Source organism: Lutra lutra, chromosome 3 (genome assembly GCF_902655055.1).
Source record: "Lutra lutra chromosome 3, mLutLut1.2, whole genome shotgun sequence".
Taxonomy (NCBI): Eukaryota; Metazoa; Chordata; class Mammalia; order Carnivora; family Mustelidae; genus Lutra; species Lutra lutra.
The window spans coordinates 182,508,385-182,531,919 of NC_062280.1; the positions used below are offsets into that span (position 1 = coordinate 182,508,385).

A 23,535-nucleotide genomic window follows, 5' to 3' on the forward strand; every position below is an offset into this window, starting at 1 on the left:
TGTGTAGGAAAATGTGGGTTAATTTGAGAATAATCAGATTTTACAGGATCTGGTTTTAGATTTGGATCCAAGCTGAATTTTGGGGGAAAGCTGTTATCTTAGTAATGTGGAGTAAATTTTCTGTACTTAATTATTATACCATCTGTTAAATTTAGAGGACACCTTTTTAAAATCGATCACATAAAGTATAACATGAAAGTTTAATCATGGATCCCTGAATAGAAAGGTAAGAGTTTCATAGTTCTAGAGTTTATTTTTAAAAGGTAATTTTTCAGAGAGAAAGTACTAAAATTTGTACATGATTTATACAATGGAAATGTAATTGTCTTTTAGTTTGGGTTCTTATACCTTTTGAAGAAAATATTAAAATGGTTTTGTTTTGATTATTTAATGACCTATTGTTTTGAACTAAATGTTTCGAAGTCCCATAACATTATCATGGCTGCAGAAATGGGGTATGGTGATGATTAGTGAAAAAAAGTGATGTTTACATCTACCAAACCATATAATCTCATTTTAAAGCTTTTGGGGAGAAATATACTAGCATTACTGTTCGAAGTAGAACAGTGATAGTAAGCTCTTCCACAGGATTTCTTTATAAGCTAAACTGTCAGATTTTAATAAAATCCTAAATGGTTAACTCTTTCTGCCTAGATGCTGGGCTTTTGTAGTACTTGTTTTCAGAACTCAATTGGACTTTAACTAGACTTCACATCTAGTAAACAAGTTAATAGATGTGTATGTTTCCTTATGGCGTTGGCAGTAGGGCCGAGGTTGTCAAGAGTTCACTAGGAATTGAATTTTGTTTCTGGTTTTAAAATGTGTGGCAAACTTTATGTTCTTGATTCTGTTAAGATTTTCTTAGGCAAGGCAACTTAGTTTTTGAGTAGCACTAAGAAAAGGCCATGCAATGTAATTAGCCATTTTGAGATAAAAATAAATTGAATGCATTTGTTGTAGCTCCTAATTGCCTGCCTCTTCTCTAATCGACCTGGGGAAGAAAGCTCTAACCTATTTTGTGTTTTAACCTTTAAAGTGTTTAAGACTTAGGGTACTTTGCTCCTGGTTTGATAGCCTTAAGATTGTTTTCAGTAAAAAAATAAGTGTATTTTTTTTTTTTTTTGCATGTTCTGCATGTGTGAATCTTAGTCTGTGATTAGAAGGAAAGCACTTACCAGCTCTACAAATTATTTTTCAAAACTGCAAAGTAGTGATTTTACTAAAAACTTTGAGATCTTCATTTTACAGGCAAACCTGTCTAAACAGAACAAGCCAGACTTGGGTTTTCCCCTGTAGTTTGAAGAGCCCTACAGAATGATTCCTGACAAAGTGCAACCTACAATTGCCTGGAGAACAATTCAGTGTTACATTCAAGTTTATTATATATTGAATAAAATACTGTTCTGTTAGTAATTGACAACTGTGGTGTAGTTGTCTATCATTAGAAAATTAGCCTCTTAGCTGAGTAGTAAAGGTAAGGAGAGCACAAGTATACAAGGCCAGTATTTGGTGTCCAAGTAAAAATAAGATTATTATGTCTACTTGAGTCTTTGCAGGTTATTCTTTGCCTTAGAGGTTGTTTAGCTTACACTGGTTAAAAGTCTGTATTAAATGTAGCTTTCTTTTGATAAGTTCAGTTCCTGATGTAATAGTCCTCATGAGTTTTGAAGGATAACTAAGATGGATGTATCCCATGATTTTTAAGACCATAGGAAAATTGTTAAAGAAGGCTTAGTTTTCTTTTTCTGGTAATTTAAATAGGCACAGCATTCAGACAGGCCCACTTATGTATTTGCAATATAGTCATGTTGTTTGAGTTGTTTTGGTGAATTTAATGTAAATCAATAAAATTAAATACTTTAAGACTGTTTGTTAAGAAATTGTCCAGAATAATAAGCATATTGAAATAAAATTTATAAGGTTATTCTTAGTTGTGGCAGTTTTTCTGTTTTTGTTTTTTATTTTCCCCTGTTACTTAAAATGATCCAAACATCTTTGCTTATCAATTTGAGGTATTTGGGAAGTGGGGACAGGTACTGAAGTGATTTATTACATGAATTATCTTACTTCAGTATCTATGGCATCAGCATTTGCAATTTTATAGATGAAGTGAGATTAGGAGTATTTACTTGGAAAGATATAAAACATAAATGGACTCTTGATTAAAATCCGTGTCAATAATTAGTTTATAAAAAAGATTATACTCTTACTTGAATCTGACAAATGTTTATATGACATTTGAATTTACTTGATTTTGAAATTTGGACTCTTGGTGTATAGTAACTAAAAATGTGATAAGGGCTCCAAGTATTAAGTTTTTTGTTTTTGGTGGGTTTTGTTTTTTTGTTTGTTTTGTTTTGTTTTCTTAATATCATAGAGACTTAAAATCCAGCCAGTTGAGATATTGTTAATTCAAGTATGAAGTGTCTTCGTTTTGATCTTACTGGGATTTGTCCATGTATTAATAGTTTATTTTCTTCTGTTCTTGGAGGGTTTTTTGTTTTTTTTTTAACGTATTGCTATATTTAAGTTAAGAGGGGAAACCAGTGTGTGAAGTCCTAAACAACTGCTTTTAGTAAAGATCTAAATATTTAGCTATAAGGTTGAATGTTTTCTAATGGATTTGCACTGTATTTAAAACATTGATCAGTTTGTACAATTAAAAGTATTTTTTAGAATAAGATGAAAATTAGGATTTTTAAGATACTTTGTGGGCAGTAAAGCAATTCTAAAGCAACAATCCTAGCCTTGTGCAGTTTTGAGTACTTTGAAAAATAATTTAATGCCAATACAAATAATGGGCTTAGTTATTAGTAGGGCAAGTATTTATGGTATAGAGGTAAAAAAGAAGCCTGAGGTTGGTAGCAAGTAATGCCAAACCAAATGTTTAGTGAGGTGTCTCCATTATTAATAATTGCATGTGTAAGTTTAAGAATATATACTTAATGGAAAATGAGTATGTATCTGTTTACATGCTTGTTTATTTCTAAGAAATATATATACTATGAAATTGCTATAGATAATGTAGTGTTGATTTCAATTAGACTAAAAAACATGGAAAGGTTCTTAAGTTTCACTTTGATAAACCTTAAAGGAGTGATCCTCCTAGACCTGGTTGAGGTGTAATCTGTGTGAGAATACCAACAGTGTAAACTGGGACTTAAGAATGTTGGCAAGACTAGATGAAATTATCTCTCTTCAGGCTGAGGATTTATGCTGTTTAAACCACTAGGTACCTTAAAAATTCAGTTAAATTCCTCAACAAAGTCAAGAATGCAAAGGCCATGTTTAGGGACTACCACTGCTGGAATCTAGAGTGGGTTATACATTTACAAGATAAAGTTCTTAACCATAGTTGGGCATTATAGTTACCCAGACATACTTTTTAAAAACACAAAGTCCTAGAACTTTAATTCAGGCGCATAAGAATGAATCCAGAAAGTGAGTAGGGCTGGATGCTAGAAAGACAAGCATTTTGAGAAATTGGTTGATTTTGAACTATTTAAGAATATAGCTACTCTGAATTGTCAAAGATGATCATACTTATGAATGCAGCACATCAAAGCAGTACCTTGGAATTTGTGGAGGTGGAATGCCAAATAGGAATAGAGAATACATGTTTTGTGTTTCATACACTTTGTTTTATGACTGTTTTGGTTGGCATTAACTTTTTAGCTGGTGCCAGCCTTAAATTTGCTTCTGAATCCACAGGCTTTTCCTTTCTCCCAATTTTATGTATTAAATAGTAACCCATTGATAGGCCAACTGTGTAATTGTCTTTTCTGGACATGGATCTGTTTGGTTGAAATTTGTGGTCACACTGATGTATAGCTCATTCTGGACAAATGATTTTCTAGTCTTCCAAAGAATTGTCAGATTTGCACCATCTCCTGTTCCTTGATACCTAAATTTCTAATTTTTAATAGAAAGGGTATAGTTTCTGTGCCATTTTATGAATATTTCTGAACTGATTCTGCCCTTACCTGTACTGTTAATAGTATAGACCCCTTACTTTAAAATCTGGACTATAAGCCCCCCAGCTCACTCATTAATCCTCTGTACAAGATTTAAATGCTCTGCCTCCCCTCAGCTCCACTCAGCTAGCTCCCCAGGCTGACTTTTTCTTCATGGACTTTGCACTTGCTCTTCCCTTAGCTTGGAAAAAACTATCCCCTCAGCTATGTGATTTAATCCTGTTTCTAGTCTGCACAAGTACCAGATCAAACTAGTTCTCTTAACTACATGCTCTATTTTCCTTCTCTAGGTCACTTTTCCTAATAGAGGACTAGTGGTTTCACTTGGGATATGAGGCCCTTCCCCAAACCTAAATTGGCATCTTCTCTTTGTAATCATAGGCCCCTGCTCCTTTCTAGGATCTTCTATGAAGGTAGGGATTTGAAAGTGGTTCATTGATGACCTGAAACAGTACTCAGCACATAGAAGGTACTTAGTATGTTTTGCATAAATAAGTAGAAGTGCCCACAGGTGAATATGAGTGCTTAAATGAGATTGGCTCAGTGGACATTAACAGAAAGCCGAACACCTTGGCCTTTTAGTACATAATGGACTTAGGTAAGGTGTAATCACTGTAAAGTATATTAGTGATAATAAAACACTTGGTAGAAGGGATTCAAGTAGTGTTGGTGAGCAGGAGATGTAACTAAATAATTTACAGTATCTAGTAATCATTCAGCGGGAATGAAAATACAAATGTCCAAAGCTTCAGGAAAATTAGAAAACCTTCCTTCAAAGTTCATTTGTGTGGCAGTGTTTTGGTGATGTTGGAAGTAAATGTTGAACTTCAGTCCCACAAAATGAGCAACTGACATTCAGACTACCAGGGTAAAGGAGTGCACCTGCCAAACTGGTACTGAGGAAGGTGAGCTTGATGTGAGGCTGTGCTTAGTGGCAGGTCAGTTCTGGATATGATTTTGTTGCCTGAATGAAGTGAGGCTCTGTCTTGTATTTTCTTGTATCACTGTTCTCTGTTCAATTTCAACCCCTCCCCGTCACTTTTTAGCATTGTTAAAATGTCACTGTGCATACCAAAATAACCATATAGTGTTCTAACTTTTAAGTTTCACCACTAGCACAAGGTGTTAGGAATACAAAGAAGGCTTACACTGCTATACTGAGCCTTGATGAAATTCAGAATTCTCTTTGACCCCTTGGGACAAATCAATAAAGCCAATATGCTTCAGGAATATTCTTCATGGTGTAAGGAAAGGTTCATAGTAAAGAAGTTGAGGAAGGAAAACCGGGTACCTTTTCAGGTTAATTTTAGGGAACATGCAGAAATTGCTATGACCGTTTTTATTTTTCCTAAACCACACATGTCTGTAGTTCATGTAGTCTGGACCCCAGGAATGTGCAGACTCCCAATTTGAAGACTGTTGGAAGTCACCACGTGGTACTGGCAGACTGGTTGAGAAATTTAAGGAACTACTTAAAGAGTCTTAGAGAAGTGTTTAAGAGGGAAACTTCCTGGTTCAAGGACCAGCTTCCGTTAGTAACTTAGGCAAATTTGTCTTTAGCTTTCCCACCTTGGTCAGGGAGATAAAACAGCTGTCATAGGGGTAGGGGTTTATATCCAGCTGAAAACAAATCTGCATTTGCCCCAACTTCAAAACGGTTTTAAGCTTTGCTTGGCTGGGACAAGTTTAGGTGTCAGACCCACCTGAAATATGAGAGAGAAAATCATGTTCAGGCATAGTCCTTTTGTGACCTCTTTATCAGCAGTGACAGCTTTACCTCCCAGAAGCATGCAGAATACCTGGGGTGGTGAGGGTGAGTGGATGAGGGAAAAAGCGGGGTGAGCACAGCACTGAGGGTGGACGAGTATGTCCTGTTGCCTCCAGACTGTATGTTTTCAGTGAAGGAGAGGGATGGGAGAAGAAAGGCGGAGAATTTTCAGGTAAGGTGACCATTTGAGCACATGTCAGATAGGTGGGCAGACATTACCAGGCCTAAGATGCCTCTCACGTGCTTGTGGCATGGCTGAGCTGCTTCTTAGTCTTATTTTAAATGTCACTTGAAGAGGCCTTCATTACCCTACTTGGGTCACTAATATCACTTGTTCCATTCAAAGTACACCACAAACTTGTTTTCTTAATATAAAGTCTGGGGGGTCTGCACAGGTCCCACTAGGTTTAAATTAAGATGTTAGCAGGGCTGTATTTCTGGAGGCTATAGGAGAGGATCATTGCCTTCGCCATCTTCTAGAACCTACTTCTCATTCCTCAGTCCACAGACCCTTTCTGCATCTCAGATCCAGCAGCCTTGGGCTGAGACTACATGTCACATTCCGACCTCTGTCAAGTCTACGACCTCCTGAGGCCTCCCTCTTCCACTTTTTTTTTTTTTTAAAGATTTTATTTATTTGACAGATCACAAGTAGAGCAGCAGGCAGAGAGAGAGGAGGAAGCAGGTTCCCTGCTGAGCAGAGAGCCTGATGCGGGGCTGATCCCAGGATTCTGGGATCATGACCTGAGCCGAAGGCAGAGACTTAACCCACTGAGCCACCCAGGCGCCCTCCCTCTTCCACTTTTAAGGACTCTGGTGACTTACGGACATTGACACCGCACACCCCACCCCACCCCCAGCTATTCCCAAATAATCTTATTCTAAAGTTAGCTGATGAGCAGCCTTAACTCCTTTACCATGTAAACGGTTTTGGCAGGTTCCAGGGATTAGAACAGGGGTGTTTTGGGGGGCCATTTTGCCTATTATGTGTCCCCTCATGAAATCATGCCACTTTCAGACATTACAGTCCCAGGCCTGCGTAACTTTTAAGATTTTATTCAGACAGCTTAAGTAAAATCAATGAATTAAGGAAAGTATAACAATTCAGTGAGAAAAAAATAGAACTCAGACTGTTGTAAGAATTTTCTTCTATGGTATTTAAATGTCAGTTTTATAGAGGTTCAATGAGAAAATGATTATTCATAAATTACTCCGTTGTCCTTCTTCTCTGAATAACAGATTTTGTCAAATGAAAAGGGCTCATTGTATTTTTCACAAACCTGTTCTAGAAAAAAAAAATGGACTATGTCAGTTTACTAACATTTAAAAAAGGACCTCCAGAATGGGGAAGCCATGAAATCAATATTTGTTAGCCAATAAAACCTGTAAATATTAGAGAACTGCTTTAAGAATTGCAGGTACAGTATGTAAAGCAAAATTAGCAAAAACTGGGAAATCTGCCATTGGAGACAGGTAGAAGTTAAATAAATTAATACTTTGTTAGAGCACAGAAAAGGTTTAGTATTTTCATTTCAAAGCATCTACTAAAGATTAAAATACTAAACGTTGAAATTACTAGAAAAAGTGCTAAGAAAACCCACAAAGCAAAAGACAAGAAAGGAGGAAACAAAAGCAAGAAGATTTTAACAGAAGTTGAACACAGAAGGTATTTTTAAGTAGTTTGTGTTTTGGTTCAAACATACTGAAGTTTTATAACCTGCAGGCTATACTTGTAGCCATTTAAATAAGGCAGGTAGTGTTGGGCCATGTTCTAAAGGTAAGTCCTGGCCCTTTAGTGCTCCCTGGCCCAGCAATGACCTCTATTATGTGTGTGCTCCTTGAAAACAAGCAGATTCTGTTTTGTATTCCCCAGAATGAATGCAAAATAGGCATTCTGTAAATATCTGTTGAAGGAACTGAAGATCACTTCCAAATATTTTACAATCAGGGTATTTTCTGATTCACCATAGTAGGTTTCCAAGCCATTTGAACATATGATGTCAAATTTTGTCCAAAGTCTGAGATTGTACTTACTTTGATGTAAAGGGTAGAAAAAGTCTACATGGCAGCAGGGAGGGAATTGTACCTAAAGGAAGTTATTTGTGCATATGCATGTGAGGTGTAAGCTGACGCGTAGCTGAAATCAGTGTAGTTGTGAGCTGGTGGCTTCTGGGAGTTTTACTAGTGGGTCATAATGTGACTGGGTTCAGAGCAGATTTCAAAGCAGAAGTAACTCAAAACTGGTTTTCCTGCTTTGTCATTGAGGAAATGGGAAAAATGGTCCACGGTGCCAGGACCACTCTTTTTTACTTTTAGCTTTTAGCTACTTTTTACTTTTAGCTGTTCTCCACCAGATCGCTGTAGTCCTTGGAAAGTAAGCTGCTTTGAACTGACAAGTATTTGTGAAAGTACATATTCATAACCCTATACTAAAGACTATGTGTCTTCAAGATTGTCAGTGATTCTGAGATAAATCTCACATGTGTACATTAGGATTAGTAAAATGAAGAGGTAACTGGTACTAAATAAAAGGCTGAAAAAGTAAGTGCTACCTGAGCTCAGAGGGGCAGTGACTGATACCCGTATGTGCATTTGGCACACATTCTAACACATGGGTAATTAGAAGGCAGATCTAATTTAGCGGATATAAATACGGTAATCAAGTGTTGATTCGGTCCTGGGATGTTGCTCCCTGTTTAATATGAAGAATCTAGTATTTTACAGATTTCCATAGCCAATGATAGAATGTGCAGTTTAGTACCAAGTGAAACCATTTAGTCATAATTGATTGATACTGCTGTCATAGAATAAATTTCTGATTTTCTTGGCTTACACAGAATTCGAGACCTCTCACCACTGTAGAAGTGCTTTGCCCTCTTAAAATGGTGATGGAATACTAAAATATCAAAGACCCAAAACATATTCTATTAAAGACTCATCCAGCCCTGCTGATAATTTAAAGCCGCCTGTAATCTTAAGTCTGTCTCCAAAAGGATGCCATCCGAAAGTAATTTTCGATTGTTCATATAAAGTTCTTTGTATTTATTTGATCTATTTGAAAAGAAATTAAGGGACAGCAGTATATTTATACAGTCATGTAATTCAACTTTAAATTTAATGTTCCTTACACATTTCCAGATCTGGATGCTGATGGACCTGAAATAAGCACTAATGAACCTTAAAAACAACAGGAAAACATTAAAGTCATAGTTAGATAATTTAGTGAGGTTACATTGCAGAAATTAAATAGTAGCAGAAAATGATGTAGTCTTGACCTTTGCCCACTTAAAAAAAATACAATGCTAAATTCTGAAGAAAATTTTGAGATCAATGATGGATTTTTACATTTTACCCACATTTTATTAAGGGCTGCTGACGCTGTTTTGTCTTAAACTCATGAAATAATTGGGCCAAATTTGAGGAAATCAATTCCTACTAAATAGTTAACCATAAGGTATATTTGTGTTAGCAAACAAAATGCTTTCAAAATGTCCCACTTTTGAAACTGTTTGAGTTTTTTATGTTGACCCAGTAACTGTTTGCAAAGGTAAACCCAAGTGGAGTTAAGCAATTGCCTGGCAAATTTGATCACTGAGCTGACCATAATAAAATGAATAAACTGAATTTTTAGAAAATTTACTTAATGACCGCAGACCTTCACTCTCCTAGATCTTCAGGAGTTTTTTTCAGGAAGAGTCCTACATTTTCTCTTCTTTCTTCTTCCCTCCCTCCCAGCCTTCTGTTCCTCCCTTTCTTTTTCTCTCCTCCTTTTTCTCCTTCCCCTTACCTTCCTTTTTTCTTCTTTCCCTCCCTTGTCATCTACTTACTATCATCAGTGATATACACATGGTTAAGGATTTTGTCTAGTAATTATTAACCCATCCTTACAAAATCTTAAGTATTTGTGGAACTGTGGAGGCAAACAATACATTTTTAGTTTCAGTTGGGTATTTTATGTTCGTATGGGAAAGTATTATTCAATACAATAGTATGTTTTGAAACCGATAACAAAGACCGGGATTATTTTCTACCAGATTCATTAACTTACTTCACCAGAATTAACTGCCTATTTGTTGAACCATCTCCTATTTCCTAACCATTTCAACTTCCAAATTCCTGAAGTTTGCACAGTGTCTAATCTTTCAGGACACCATCTTTATCTGAGATTAAATAAAAGTCTTTCAAAGATTTTTTTAATCTCATGAACCCATGCCCAAGAACAGTGAATTTAAAAGGTTGCATAACAATGTCAAAGAAAAGCTTGTATGTCAAGACCAGGGAAGATCCCTGGAATGTGGATAGCTGGGGTTGAACCGAGCAAGGGGTGCAGAAACACCATGGCGCACTCATGGTTTTTACAGGCACTGAGCACAGGTGGGAGGTAACAGCAATGCCGGTTATATTGGGAATTTGACAGCCAGGCTTGCCACCTCACTCAGGTGACAGGCCTGAGAAAGTCTCACCAGATTTCTTGCCACTCATTGTGGCATGACAGAGGGACAGATTGATTCCTGTGCATTTAAGGAAGCATGAGAGTGTCCGAGGGATCCTGCTTACCTGAATGAGTGTCCTGCTTGAAAAGGCCTTCAGTCATGAAAAAAAGACAACCCAGCTGTGGCAGACATGGCCTCATCTCCAGAAATCAGGGTGGAAAAAGCCTCCCCCTAGCCTGAATTTGTAGCTGAAATTCATTCTTGCTACATGTGTACATGGGATTAGAGACAGAAGATACTAAGAAAGCATTCTTGGAAAAATTCGGTCTAGAATCATTTAATCGAGCAAGTGGATTAGAAGAAAAGGAGGTGGTAGTGATGGGTGGAGTGAGATGGGAGTTGTGGCCACCAAAGACTCTCTGACCTCTGAACCCCGGATACAGTGGGGGGGGGGGAGGTAATTGCCCATGCTTGCTGAGGGAACAAAGTTGATACTGCCGAAAAAAGACCAGAAGAACCTTTGTGCCTCCTTACTCTGAACCTTGCCTCCACAGCAAGGGAATTACAGCCACTCTATTCCCCACTACTCATTTATTTAGTTTCTTTGCTGAACTGCAAAGGGTAGCGCCACCTGCCTCATTTCATGGTGTGAAACTCAAAGAATTACATTTTATAACCTTAATGTATGTGGAGTGGCTTGAGTAATTGTGCTAGAAACGATTTAGCTCTTCATCCTTGAGAAAGGGCTTGGAATGTCCTTATGTCAAGTTAAAGAGAGTAGTAGCCAACAATTATTGAGTGTCAGGCACTGGATATTTCTTTAATCCTAACTATTACACTATGAAATAGTTGTTATCATTAGTGTTCTCATTTTACAGATGAGGGAACTGAGGCAGGGAAGCTGTATAGCTGACTCCATTCACAAAGCTGGTTGAGTGGAGGAGTCAGCACTTAAATCTAGGTAGTCTGGTTCTAGAACCAGTTTAAGTGCTGTACTGCCTTTCAGACGAGTTTATACATTATGACAAGCTAACAAAATTTAAAGAAATAGCAGCAAAATATTAACATTACCTATTGCTGAACTGAAAAATTTAAGGCTGTTTTAACATCCTGAGTTTACACCTTTCCTGAATTTTGTAGGATAACCACACTTCTTTTATAATCAGAAAAAAACATAATTTCTATGAAAACTATGCAGAAAGTTGTATATAGTACTCCCACCAGAAAGACTAAGAACTGTATGCTAAAATGTCCATTGCAATGTTCTGAGTGGTGAGATTTTTTTTTCAGTAATTTTTTTTAAAATTTACTGCACTTTTATTTTTTGGTTTGGATTTTAAAGCCCAAGTTTAAAAGAAAATAAAATCACATGTGAATTTTATGCTAAAATTGATAATCTTGATAGTGATTTTCTAGAGAAAATAGATTACCAAAAATGATTTAAAAAGCAGAGATATTGTTAACAGATCAATAGTCAAGAAACACTTTAAAATGTAAATAAACTCCCATCAACAAACTTTAAGCCTAGAGAATTTGTGGTATTTATTGAGTTATTTTAAATTTCTGAGGATGAGCCAGTTCCAATGCTATTCCAAATCCTGAAAGAACAGAGGAAAAATAAGAAGCCTCCTAATGCATTTCTTCAAGCTAGCACTAAAATCTCAGAAAAATACTAATTATAATAGAGGGTTATTTCATTATCTTATGACAGATGCAAATAATTACATAAAATAATGCAAATAACATTGTAACAAACTTAATAGTATATTAAAATAGTTGCATCACCACTGTGACTCAGCTTTGCTTTGGTAGAATTTGATAAACTCAGTGAAGTAGAACCCAGAAGTAATTGCCTAACTATTGGAAAAGTGGAGGCAAAACTATCATTATCAGCTTCAAAATGATAGTGTTCCATAGAAACCCAAAGAAAATCAGTAGAAAAATTAATAAGACTAAAAAAGAGGCTTCAGTGAGGTAATTTAACCTAAAATTAAAAAGCCAATAGTATTACTTATAGTACTAGCAGATTCATGTTACAATAAATTGTTAAAGGCTGCAAAATAGTATAAACAGTATAAAATACCTAGGAAAAAAGTATTGAGATCTGGAGAGTGAAAGGTAGAAAAATTTAAACTTCACTGTGATTCGTAAAAAGTTGTATAAACACTGCTAGCTAGGTTTCTGTATGAGAAAAACAGCAATATAGCAGTCTTCCCAAACTGTTATTGAGCCAACACTGCTCCAATAAAAACTCAGTGGAATTTACTTTTGGACCTGGCAAAAATAATTCCAGTATCCATCTGGAAGAATAAACAGGTGTGAAGATGGGAAGAAGGGGAACAACATGGGAAATACACAAGGCAATAAATGTTTTATGAAGGTGGACTAATGAGAAACACTGGCAATAATCAAGATAGACCAGTGTAACAAAATAAATAGGATTCCAACAGCCATTATATATATAAGAACCCAAAAATAATATAGTTAAAATGCCAAAACCAAAATTAAAATAACAAACCCTATACCAAAAAGTGTTTGAAGCAAAAAAAGAGAAATGAAATTAAAAAGTGAAATAGCGTTACTATTCTTACCATAAATGTTAATCAGAATAAAAGATCATAAAATTCTCTAAGAAATGAACAGGTGAAAGATGGGCATTGTTAATTCAGGGAAAATCAAAAACAAGTGGCAAGTGAATACAGTGTATGCTGTTAGAAATGGCAGAGTTGGTGTCAGGCAAGAACAATACTGGTGCTTCCTTCTATGCTGCAGTACGCAGACATTTTACTTGGTGTGAAGGGAATATTTTCAGAAAGTTCTTATTATACATTGCTACATTTTGTATTTAATTTTGTGACAGAGACTGTTTATTTCACCCCCAAATCTGTTTTCCCATCCCCCATCTAAGAACAAGATCAGCAAAGGTTTACCTGGAACATGGCTGCCCTGTGCAGTAGGAGTGGCCAAGTGACAAAGTTCTAACCAATGATAAGTAAGCACAGGTGATATGTGCAGCTTCTAGGTCACTTCCTTTAAAGCGAGGTGCTTATCTTCCTCTATCTCTTTTTGCAACTTTTGGGATGAAATATGGAGCTGGTGCTGGTGAGTTAGCTTTGACTGTGCAGAGAAGCAGAGTGAAACTCTAGGGTTGAGAGAGCAACAGAGTGAAGGGAACCTGGTTTCTAGACAATCTTTTGAAGAGAAGTCTTCTGCCTTAAATAGGGTTGCACTGATGTTCACATCTGAGACAAAGGCCTACAAGCAAGTAGTTTATCTTAGAAATGACTCCCAGAGCAGGAATGAGGGGGAAGGGAATGAAATGAAAGTTGGTCATTACTAAAATTGCACAGTGTTCCATCCCATGAAACCTTCAGGATACCCTTTTGAAAGGCATTCCAAAACTGTCTGCCTTAAGAGGAAAGGGGAGACTTGTTTTTCTTATTGGTTGTCCTTATAGGTTGTCCTACTGAAATCACTCTCGGAGGTTAACCACCATACTTTCCTGGATAGCGCATATATATAGGCATTGGCCAAAAACAAATACATAGATTGGTGGAACAGAATAGAAAAGCCAGAGATTCCTGGCTGGCTCAGTGGGTTAAGTGTCTGTCTTTGGTTCAAGTCATGATCCCAGGGTCACGGGATTGAATTCCTCATTGGACTCCTTGTTCAGCAGGGAGCCTGCTTCTCCCTCTGCCTGCTACTCCCCTTGCTTGTGCTTGAGTTCTCTCTCTCTCTCTCTCTCTCACAAATAAATAAAATCTTAAAAAAAAAAAAAAAGGCCAGAAATGGACCCACAACTGTATGGTCAACTAATGTTCTACAAAGCAAGAAAGACTATCCAATGGAAAAAAGACAATCTCTGCAACAAATAGTATTGAGTAAACTAGACAGCAACATGCAGATGAAACTGGCTCACTTTCTTACATCAAACACAAAAAGAAGTTCAAAATGGATGAAAGACCTAAACATGAGACAGGACACGATCAAAATCCTAGAGAAGAACAAAGGCAGCAACCGCTTCAACCTCAGCCATAACAACTTACTAGATAGGTCTCCTGAGGCAAGGGAAACAAAAGCAAAAATGAACTATTGGGACTTCATCAAGATAAACTTTTGCTTCTGCACAGTGAAGGAAACAGTCAACAAAATTAAAAGGCAACCTATGGAATGAAGAAGAAATTTGCAAATGACAGCTGATAAAGGTTAATGCCCCAAATCCGTAAAGAACTTACCAAACTCAACACCCAAAAACAAGATAATCCTGGAGCACCTGGGTGGCTCAGTCAGTTAAGCGTTGGACTGACTCTTGGTTTCAGCTCAGGTCATGGTCCCAGGGTCTTGGGATGCAGCCAGTGTCTGGCATGGTGTGGAGTCAGCTTCAGATTCCCTCTCCCCATCCTTCCCCCTCTGCTCCTGTCCCTGCCTGCTTGCACTCCCTCTCTTTTTCCAAAATGAATAAATCTTTTTAAAAAAACTAAGAATCCAGTTAAGAAATGGGCAGAAGACATGAATAGACATTTCTCCAAACAAGACATGTGGATGGCCAACAGACACATGGAAAGATCCTCAACATCACTCATCATGAGGGAAATACAAATCAAAACTACAATGAGCTATCTCAAACCTGTCAAAATGGCTAAGAGAATGAGAGGCAAACCATAAAGCAGACTCTTAACTATAGAGAACAAACTGACAGTTGCTGGAAGGGGGTTGGGTATTCATGAGGGCACTTGCGATGAACACCGGGTGCTACTGTAAGTGATGAATGACTAAATCCTACATGTGAAACTATTATTACACTGTTAACTAACTGGAATTTTTTTTTTTTTTAATTTCATTTATTTCTCAGAGTGAGCACAGGCAGACAGAGTGGCAGGCAGAGGCAGAGGGAAAGCAGGCTCCCCACTGAGCAAGGAGCCTGGTGTGGGACTCGATCCCAGGACACTGGGATCATGACCTGAGCCGAAGGCAGCCACCTAAACAACTGAGCCACTCAGGTGTCCCTAACTAACTAGAATTTAAGTAAAAACTTGGAAGAAAAAAGCACATATATACTGATATCTATTGCATTCCCCTTGGGCAGAAAGTGAGAGATACATAGCATAGAGCCAAGATGAGACATTGTCTGTGTGCTCTCTAAAGCTCATCAGTTTGTGTAGATCTCTTTGCCTCACAAGTGGTTGGAATATGAGGTGTCTTCAAGGAGATTTAAAACGGTGCACGAGAGATGTCCAACAGCACTCTTTGCACCACTCAGATCTGCTTGTGTCCTGCATTAATCTCAGTCCATTATAGACTTCTGTGAAATTATGACTGGCCACAATCTCCGCACACTCAGCATGGCGGGATTACTGAAATAAGTTGCAGTCCTATTACTGCAGCTATCCTGCCTCTGTTTTTGTTATTTCCTTCTTCCACCACATTTTCTAGATTTCTCAATCTTGTCTTTCAGCTTGCTTTTCACCTGACCTTCATCACTTGCTTGGTGGGATTATCCAGGCATTCACCCCTAAAGAGTGAACCCTTAGTTATCATATTTGGACTGTGGTGGCTCTAACTGCCCATTCATCATAATCAACAGGCATAAAAGCCACAAACACTTTAGTGCATTCCCTGGGCCCAGTATACATTCCAAACTCACCTCATTTTGCACCTCTAGCTCATAGTGACCAGAATAAATTACATTCACCATTTAATACCATTTTTTCCCTAAACTTGTCCCGTGCATTAAGAGCCCAAAGTTACAGGGCTAGAAAGAGGTATTCTTTCCTCATTCTGGTGCTCACCTGGCAGGCTCTTCTCTATTGTCCATCTCCTTCAGCATATAAGAAATAATAGTTCCAGTGGGCAATTTCATAACGGAATGCCTAGGCAAGACCCTTCCCACGAATTGCTATCCCTAACACACCAGAGGGTGAACTTCTGGTGAACTACACCGACTCAATCCCTGCCATTGCCAATCCCTGCCAGTCTCAATCTCTGCCATTCAGTGAGCCATGCTGACACTTTTAAGGTCTGGATCTCAGTCTTTTGGGGAGGGGGGATATTCCTTAGAGTTTTATCTCAGCCATAGGGGTGGTAGCTATTCCTTCTATCTGCTATTCCTATATTCTGTGAGGTTCTCTTCTTACTAGCCAATTCCTCATTCTTCTAAACCATTGTTTAGTTAGTGATTCTTGATATTTTTAAGACTTTATTTTAAACCCTACACTTAACACAGGGCTCGAATGCACAACCTCGATAAGAGTCACGTGCTCTACCAACTGCGCCAGCCAGGCATCTCAGTGATTCTTGATATTAAACTCTTGTTCAAATTACTGCATGTTTTCTTTGTCCTGATTTGACCCAGATTTATTTAAGCGGATACCATAGGAGATAATGAAAAGAATGAATCTCCTAGGGGTAAGGTCAGTGGCCATAGGGAGCAGTGGACAAATGTGTTCCTTTCAGAGATCAGAACCAGAGCCTAACCTGCCTGGTAGTTTTGATTGCAGCTCTTCATCCTTCAACCCATTTGTTGTTTCAAATTTTTATTTAAATTCTAGTTAATATATAGTATAATATTGGTTTCAGGAGGAAAATTTAGTGATTCATCACTTACAGATAACACCCAGAGCTCAATACAACAAGGGCCTTCCTTAATACCCATGACCTATTTAGCCCATCCCCCATCCACCCTCTCTGTTCTATAGTTAACAGTTTCTTATGGTTTGCTTCCCTCTCTTTTTTCCTTCCTATGCTTTCATCTGTTTTGTTTTCTAAATTACACATATGAGTGAAATCATATATTATTTGTCTTTCTCTGACTAACTATATTGCTTAGGATAATCCTCTCCAGCTCCATCCATGTTGCTGGAAATGGGAAGGTTTCATTCTTTTTGATGGCTGAGTATTATTCCATTGTGTACACACACATACACGTGCGTGTGCGCGCACACACACACACACACACACACACACACACACACACACACACCTTCTTTGTCCATTCTTCAGTTGATGGACATTTGCGCTCTTTCCATAGTTTGGCTATTGTTGATAATGCTGCTATAAACATCAGGGTGCATGTGCCCTTTTGAATCTGTATTTTTGTACCTTTGGGTAAATACCTAGTAGTGCAATACTTCATCATCTTATATTGGGATGTATGGGAGTGCAAGTAACTTGTCTCTTAGATAGTAAATTGCTAGTCCTTGAAATCTACTTCCAGATCAGGTGAACAGAAAGGAACATCATTAGGAGATCCTAGATTTTGTACTGGGAACAATAATTAGATGAACTTCCGGCTACATTCCTTGGGGAGGCCTATACTTTCTGTTTGAAAGATTGTTGCATGTGGATACTTGGGCACTAGAGGCCAAAGGCAAGACTTCTGTTTCCTGATATTATTTGCCCATTTTTCTTTTAATGATAAAACTCCTTGAGTCTTTGGTGAGTACTTGCCTGGTCAAAGACTGTATTTTTCCAATCTCCCTTGTGGATAAATAAGGGTAGGTTCTAACAATGGCATGTAAAGGGAAGAGGTACATGTGACTTCCCAGCCTTGCCCTTGACATAATTAAGTGTTCTCTCTCTCTCTTTCTCCCTCCCTCTCTCCCTCTCTTTTTTTCCCTTCCTAGGTCTTGACTAAAGACACAATCTACTGATCTAGTTTTGAATATGTAGTCGAAGAGTGTCTCCTGCTTGCCCTGCATTGCCTGCTCACTCTGGACTGATATTTGGAGAAAAAATAAAATTATTTTTCTTGTTTTGTTTTTTGAGCTAATGCATTGTTGGTCTCTATATTATATCAGCTTAGTCTGTTCCCTAACACAGTCTTCTCACATTCCTTTCAAATTAAATATGTTATTTTTCTTCTATCTGACATGAACTTTTACACTATTTCTTTCCCTTGAGTCTACCCTCCCCCCATTTTTTTTTTTTCCAGAGAAGAGTTTACAGAAATCTTTGGCTTCATCTCATTATTCTTTACTGTCACTGCCTGCAGGCAGAGTCCAGAATGTAAATGTAAAATTGTGTTCAGCATAAGTTCCCTTGAGTATGTAATTATAATGCATTCCAGGGTGCACCTAAATAAGAAGAATCTGTTTCTCCAACCCAAGATGGCTTTTGGTGTCAATCACACAGTGAGATATAGACAGAGGAAGTCACTGTAGTAACTAACACTAAATGAGGAAGACCACAATAGAAAACATTATGCATTTTCATTGCCGATAATCTGGGAGTGGGGGAGACTCAGAAAATATGGAGGGCCCTAAGCATGGAATGGGATAATTCTCATTTTGTAGGTATGCAAAATATCTCATAATCAAATAGCATTTCTGCTCAAAGTACTTAGTGATTTTTTTCTGTTTTATACTGGACACAAATGTTGGTTAATAAAACCTATCAGTATGTTCTATCAAATCACAAATACTGATCAAAGTGTAGGTATTAATTTCAGTTGCTATGTAATCTATGACAACTAAATATATAAACACATGAAAATCCTTTAATATACATAAATACACTAAAATGTGTTTTTAAAATACATATTTATGGGGCGCCTGGGTGGCTCAGTGAGTTGAAGCCTCTGCCTTCGGCTTGGGTCATGATCCCGGGATCCTGGGATCGAGCCCCGCGTCGGGCTCTCTGCTTGGCGGGGAGCCTGCTTCCTCCTCTCTCTCTGCCTGCCTCTCTGCCTGATTGTAATCTCTGTCTGTCAAATAAATAAAATCTTTAAAAAATAATAAAATACATATTTATATATACAAAAGCCTACAATATAAGCAATATAAGTGATAATTATTGATGGTCAACTATTTTACTAACTAAATTAAAATACCTATTCAAAACTCTTATATGAAGCAGAGTTTCATACGTAAATAATTTTGTAATTTATTTATTACTTTGTTATTTACTTCATAAATAGATTATTCTGATTGGATTTTAAGCACATGATAGCACTCAGAGAAGTTCAGATCTAGAATCTTTATATAGGAGAATGTAGTTTGTGAATCATTTAGTAAAATATTCAAGTAATCAAAAATAAATGCTTTCAATTTCTTAAATTTAATTGCTGTCATTAACTTGATGTCTTTGAAAATAAATGTTGGAAAGGTAAAGGAATACAATTAATAATAGAACTGGAAATCAAATAGAGGTAAAATGTTTAGAAAAAGTGCAGTGTTGCCCAAATTTTAATCATTTTTTTAAACACTCTCCCAATTTTTGGTATGTCTGTGTAACACTTAAAATATGTATTTACCTAATCATTTTATTACATTCCATTCCTACTTAAATGTTTAATTTTTAAAAACCAGCATAATGGTTTTACCTGCCATAACTATTACACTCAACATGTATTATTATTTTCGAACTATCTACTTAAGTAAAAAATATTCTTAGGTTTGCTCTCTAAAGTCATCTCACATAACCCACACACCACATGTTGGTTAATAATTGATGTAGCATTGCAATATATAAAATTCTTCTAGTATTTGGGGCCTAGGTAAAATACAGAAGTCTCCTATACTTAAAATTTTCATTGTGAACAGAAGTATGTCCACGCTCTGATCACATAGGGTAATACTAAGTATGTCTCTTTTTCCAGCTATTGAGCAAACCAATAAAACTTCGAACACATTTTATATAGAAGTGTGACGTGGAACACTGTGAGGCATGTACCATTATTAAGAAGGTTAACTTCACTAAATAACCTGCTCTGGCTTCGCATTCATCACAGTTAAAGAGAGAAAGGCAAATGGCAAGGGCTGACAATTGTGTCTCTGAAAGTTACTATGTTCAGTAGCAAATATGTTCTTTAAAAAAACATTCTTTGTGTCCAACTTTTCAGGAATGCTTCAGTTTGTTCAAGACAATTGAATAATATACTTTACAACTATCTTTGTGGCAAGAAATTGTCAGCATAATACTGAACAGTATTTTGGGTTTGGGGGTTATGTTTTTGCATATCTGTAAATTGCCAATTTGCAAGCAAGAACTCTCAAAAATTCAAATTCTATTTATTGGGTAATAAAGCAATAGAAAGGCAGATTATTTTACAAAACACAATTCACCCTTTTCAATGACTATGACACATCTTATTATAGAACAGTGGATTCAGATTTGGAGACCAGGAATTTGTAAATAGGATTTTTCTATCCAATGTATGTATGGTTACTGGCAAAAATGCTTGGTGGAGTAAAGCTTCAACCTCATGCAAACCATATATCAAAATGTGTTTATAACAACATCTACTTACTAGCTCAGCTTCCTATAGGTCAGAAGTCCAGGCACAGCAGGGCTGGTTCTGCTCAGGCTGAAATCAGGGCGTTAGCTAGCCATGTTGTCATGGGGAGTTCAGGTGCTTATTGTTAGTTAAGTTCAGCTTATTGTTAGTAAGTTCAGGTGTTATTGGCAGAATGGGTCACTTTGCTGTTGTAGGACTAATATCCCTGTTTCCTTGCTTGCTATCAGTTGGGAACAGTTCTAAACTCCCATAGGCTGCTCCCAGTTCCTAAGCGTGAGGTCCTCCCTATCTAAGCAACTGAGAACTGCCCTTCCAATCTCTTCACTTGCTATTGTGTGAGCAGCCCTAGAGAATTCTCTACCTTTAAAGGGCTCTTATAATTGAGACAGGCCTTCCCAGATAATCCCCCATCTCAAGGTTAATGGTCTCATATGTCATAGTGTAATCACAGGATTAAAACACATTAAATCTGTGGTCTTGGGGATTATGCAGGGTGTGTACCCCAGAAACAGAATATTGGGGAACATCCTAGAATCTTGCCTACCACAGAGGCTTTTGTCACTTTCAGCTTGACGCATTTCTTCGGCTTGTATCCTCACACTCCAGCCCTTTTCTTTCTTTCCCCAAAAGGAACTTAGAAAAACTGAAATTGTCACTAAATTGGTCTACATGAAATAAAATATACATGAAAGATGTGTATTCCTGAGCTTTCAAACATGTTTCAAGGTGACACCAAACAAGCTTGGATGCCATCCATCATTCTCAGTGCAAATGTAGCTGCAGTCGAACCATCACTTCATGGTGAAGCATGTTTGTGCCACTAAAGTAGCTGACAATGTGTTACACACTCACAAGGATGTTGTATTAATTCAATATGACTTCTTTGTAACTAATGTCAAACCTACTGTATAAGCAAATAACAGGTTTATTTCAGTACCAATACTAATTTATTCATGATGGGTTTTTTTTTCTACAAATTAAATGTATTTTTTAAGCTCTATGAGATTAGTATGCAAATAGTGAAAATTTTAAGTAATTATTGGTGATTTGGTTGTATCCACTCATCCTGAAATGCCTTAACTCCCCATCCATGTTTGATTATTAATTGGATTCCTACAGTAAATAATTCTCAACGAAAAGCTTTGATTCGTCAAGGTATAGATGGAAAGGTACTTATGAAGAACACTAATCTGATTTGGTGGTGCTCACTAAAACATTAAAGTTCATTACTAGATATCAAATGGGAATTGTCAAAGCAGGATAAAGACCAATAATAATAAAATGGGCAATGCACAGTATGGTGTCATGGAAAGAATAATAAAGAGTAAGATACTTGATAAGCTACTTAATTAACTTATCTTAGTTTCAGGTTTTTCATTGTAAGAGCAGGGTGATGCTCCAACTTTATTGAATTGTGAGAATTGAAAGATTTATGAAATCTATCATTGGTAATAAATGCTCAGTAAACACTTCCTTTCTCTGAACATGAATAAGCTAATTAATAAGCTTGTTTTAATAAACTTTAAAATGGGAAAAGTCACAATTTAGATAGAGAACACTCCACAGACTTAATTCAATTTATAAAAATTAGTAGATTCAGTTGCTATAACAAATAGAATAACAGTAGCTTAATTAATACTTAAGTACTTTTAAGAATTTGAAATAAAGGATATTTAGTAGTGGAATTAGTTAGATGATGGAATTGTTGAGAGATGTCAAATGGGTGATATGTCACCTCAGAGATAAGCAAAAGCAGGTCATACCATCTCCCTACACTAGGAGAACAAAGGAAGAACACAATGTCCATGAAACCTGGGGAATGGGATTATGAAGGAAACACAGTGAGAGATGCCACACAAGGCACAGGGAGAACTACCCTGGTTTCTTCCTTTTAACAAAAGGCAGATCACATGGGAACATGGGAAAGAGCCTACAAAGTTTGAGAAGAACAAGAAAGCAATTGGTGTGTCTGAGGTCAAGCAGACCATGGGCTAGCATTCTAACTGGTGAAAGTTAAGAGAAATGTAATTGACCGGCAACTCAGGTTTTAGGTGATTCAAGAGAAGCCTGGGTCCTGAAAATACCGTTATGATTAATTCTCTTAATTGTGTTTTTGCAGAGCTTCAGAAACACTGCTAACAAAAAGAGAGCTGTTAAAGATAGAGACTTATTCCCTAAACCCATTTCCGGTAAGACTGTGGTGGGGATGCAGCCAGTGGCTGTAACACTGACAATACTCAGGAGGGTGGGCCTTGCTGTTCCCGGCCTCAGACATGGCGTAAGGCATGGGACCATTTGTTGTTTCACTTTTGTTTTTTTTCCAAATGTGGGAGTTCTGCCTGTCTTCATTGTCGCAAATTGGTATTTTGGGGTATGGAAGAGTGTGTTTTCCAAAGATGATCACAATAATGTGTATCCCATCCTTCAAGCTTTTATTATGGTGCAGTGTTGACACATGTTCATTGAGATGTGTGTTGAAGGAGGTATGTTTTCTCTCTTTGAATCTGGGAGAGCCTGTAACCCTGGAAAAGGTGACACTGTGGCTTTTGAGGCTACACATAAAAAGGATACAACGCTGCCTGGACCACTTGCTACTCATCCTTCGAACCAAACCGTCATACTCTGAGGAAGCTAAGTACCTTTATGAGAAACTATGTGTCTGTATCCTGGCCACCATCTCAGCCGAGAGGCCATATCAATCAAATGTTAGTAACTGAGTCTTCAGATGTTGTCAGCCATCAGCCTTCAAGCCTTTAGAGCTTGAAAGGAGCAGAGATGACATGCCCCTACAAAGCCCTTCTCAAATTGCAGGCTTATGAACAAAATAAGTATGATTATTTTAAACCATGACATTTTGGAGTGCATTGTAACTCAACAATAGATAACCAGAACACAGGGTGATTAAACTTACAAGTTAGTCCAGTGTTGCCAGACATGACAAAGCACCTTGGACTAAGAAGAGTATGCTTCTTCAGAGCTCCTGGACATACCACTTTACACAGTAGCTGGATTTGATTTTGTGTTCTCTTCCTCTGGGAAAGCGTAAGTGCATTTTCAGTTGTAAGCAGGGTAATTGTATTTATTATATGAGGCAGAGGAAATGTGGGAATTGTTTGTGCATGTCTA

General features: G+C 37.3%; 1 long non-coding RNA gene across 1 annotated transcript in view; it reads left to right on the plus strand.

Annotated features, from left to right (window-relative positions):
- The window catches only part of LOC125094751 (uncharacterized), a 33,085-nt gene that overhangs the window by 4,720 nt on the left and 4,830 nt on the right, over positions 1-23,535 (plus strand). Inside the window, exon 3 of the long non-coding RNA XR_007125678.1 lies at positions 22,529-22,598. This is a non-coding gene — a long non-coding RNA (uncharacterized LOC125094751). The remainder of the gene's footprint in view (positions 1-22,528; positions 22,599-23,535) is intronic.